General features: G+C 43.1%; 1 non-coding gene across 1 annotated transcript; it reads right to left on the reverse strand.

Annotated features, from left to right (window-relative positions):
- Nucleotides 1–1,058: 1,058 nt before the first annotated feature.
- Nucleotides 1,059–1,131, reverse strand: Trnaa-cgc (transfer RNA alanine (anticodon CGC)). Its single transcript has one exon. It is a non-coding gene; the product is annotated as a tRNA-Ala (tRNA).
- Nucleotides 1,132–3,062: the final 1,931 nt, after the last annotated feature.

Here is a 3,062-nt window from a genome sequence, read left to right on the forward strand (position 1 = left end):
GTTAACGGAAAGGTACAGTCTCCTACCAAAACTTACAATGTCTATCCTGCACGTTGGTCTGGTTAAACAGTTTAAGAGTGCTTTGGACGCTTTGACCGACCCGGTAAGATTAGGTGAAGCTGGTGCAGAGGAGAACGTAATCGTCTAGACAGCGTAAAGCACATGGCATGCCTATGGTCTGACGTCACTGTTGTTGCATTATTTGAAATATTATGTTGGTGTTGGATTTATTCTTGATATTTGTGTTATGGGTATTTTTTCATTGTGTTGTTTTCAGGGTATTTATTGTTTTCATGTCTTTGCCACATGTGTTTTTTATTATTGTAGTTTCATTGTCAGGTATTTATTACTGTAGTTCTTGTTGTTATCTGTCGTTAGTTTCTCGTTTCGGAAGGAGGACAGGAGTGATAGATGGTTCCTTTCCTCAGTTGACGAACTTGTTATGACATCCTGGATGATGGGAATGGTCCTGGATTTTCCATACTTCATCGGGAGTGGAGCAGAATGTTTAGCTGTCGTTCATATGTTTGTTTAAGATATATATATATATATATGTTTAGCTGTCGTTCATATGTTTGTTTAAGATATATATATATATATATATATATATATATATATATATATATATATATATATATATATATATATCACAAGGCAGTCGGATGCCTTCCTTATGAGACATCAGTGGACATTGCAATTAACACATCAGAGAAATGAAATTCTGAGACTGCTAGATTTTGTTTCGGATTGATATACAGATGCACAGGGAAGTAACGTTTTTTAGGGAGGTGCTCAAGGAGTATCATAATCACAGTAAATTAAGAGCACACTTATCACAGCTTGTATATGTTGGCCACAACCTGTTGTTTGTAGGAAGTAGAAGAGGAGGAGTAGGAGATTAGTGTTTAACGTCCCGTCGACTACGGGGTTATTACAGACGGAGCGCAAGCTCGGGTGAGGGAAGGATGGGGAAGGAAATCGGCCGTGCCCTTTCAAAGGAACCATTCCGGCATTTGCATGAAGCGATTTAGGGAAATCACGGAAAACCTAAATCAGGATGGCCGGAGACGGGATTGAACCGTCGTCCTTCCGAATGCGAGTCGAGTGTGCTAACCACTGCGCCACCTGGCTCGGAGTTTGTAGAAAGTAAACTTGGTTAAATGCGGGAGAAAAATTAATAAAAACGTTGTCCGCGATAGCAGAGTAGGAGAAGTTCCTAAATTAAATGATGTACTTGGTCATTTTGAAAAAGCGGTATTGCTATTAAGAGTGAGGTGCTTTGGTTTTCATCCTGGGAAGGGTTTCTGTCTTTGGTGTACACTCACTTGTATGACTGTCAATACACTAACGCGGAATTCACTGCATTGGCCAGAGGTGCCATTAAGCGTGTTACACTTCCAGAATTGAGAGCACCTTGAGGCCACCCTCACCCCTGTACTTACACATTCATTACACATATTTATCGATTCACAGCAGGTGGAAATTTCAGTGGAGCGGATGTTACATTATATCCACACCATTCAAGAAAATCGTCAAATCATGATTACATAGATGATTTCCAGCAACCAAGATGTCGTGTCTTTACTAGGTATTTGCATATTTCATTTATGCAGTAATCGAAGAAGGGCACAACCTACAGATCAGCCGAGACACCAGTTGCCAGACGAGTTTTTAGCAGGCAATGGCCGTGGGAACGATTGATGGACGTAGGAGTTCTGTATTAGGTGGTATAAACTTTACATTCAGGATTGTATTGTAATAAGGTCCTGGTGACCTCCCATTAAGAGTCAGCTCATGCTGTAAATGGATAAGGAAGGACCCATGTGGTACACCTCAGGAATGGAAGGCTCGGTCCTGGAAGATTCTGGACGAATCTTTCGAAAGAGGGGATGTGTGTTGCACACCAAAAATTTAGATGCGCGAGTTGTGATTATCTTAAACGTGTTATTCCCACTCGCGGCTACGCAGTAGAGGCAAGCCTGTCCGAAGTGCTAACAGAGTAAGCCTTTCGACTCGGACGAGCGAGCCACGTTGAACTTCAATGCCGAATCATAGTATGACCAAGAGTGAGCTGATGTTTCATAAGAGACACTTGCGCACTACCGAGAAACTAGCGCGTTGCAAATTTCACTGGGTGTAGGAGCCCGTACTCGGGGCACAGCGAGCTAGTAAAAGCTGAAAGCCAAGTAAAATGAAATAAACATACTCGTCCCCCTATAATAGTACTAAGTCGGACTCGTAGTTGTATGGTTATAAGTGATCGAGCGTAGGAACTCAAAGCATGAAGTAATGCCTCCATTCTGTCTGCTTATTAAACTGGAGAGAATGCTGTCATCTGTGTTACAGAGAAACCATGACCCAGCCTTGGTGATGGAAATCTGCTGGCAAACCTGGCAACGAGGCACACCATGTCTGCGGCGTGATGGCTGCGGGATTTGCGGGAAGTTTGGTGATGTGGGGAGTTTGGGCCCAGCCAATCTCCACCCCCAGAGCTACTTTGGTCGATGGACTACCAGATGTCTACAGTCTGGCTGCGAGAGATGCTCAATCGCGGTCTCCTCGAAACCTAGACGGCTTTGGCCATCGGCGGCGCAGGATTAGCTGACTGGTCTAAGGCGCTGCAATCATGGGCTGTGCGGCTGTTCGCGGCTGAGGTTAGAGCCCTCCCTCGGGCATGGGTGTATGTGTTTGTCCTTAGGATAATTTAGCTCAAGTAGAGTGTAAAGTTATGGACTGATGACCTCAGCAGGGAACTGGATTTGCAATGTAGATTAGAGTTGTGGTTTTTCTACCTCCTACATAGGAGTCAATAGTTCAGATGCTATTACAGGGAGTCATATCTGGAGTAGGAATAGTACCCTACAAACATGATGTCATTGTAGTGGAAAAAGGACATGAGTTTTCTTAATAAATTAGTGTTTGAAAATTAAAGTTCCCTTCAAACTACCTCCTCTACACTCACCTTTGTTTGAACAGGGCGAGATTGTGAAGAAGTTAGAGACTTGAGTCGTTTGTGCATTGAGAGAGCATGTCGAGTATAATGGAATATAGAACAGTTTATA

This window comes from Schistocerca gregaria, chromosome 6 (genome assembly GCF_023897955.1).
Source record: "Schistocerca gregaria isolate iqSchGreg1 chromosome 6, iqSchGreg1.2, whole genome shotgun sequence".
Lineage (NCBI taxonomy): Eukaryota > Metazoa > Arthropoda > Insecta > Orthoptera > Acrididae > Schistocerca > Schistocerca gregaria.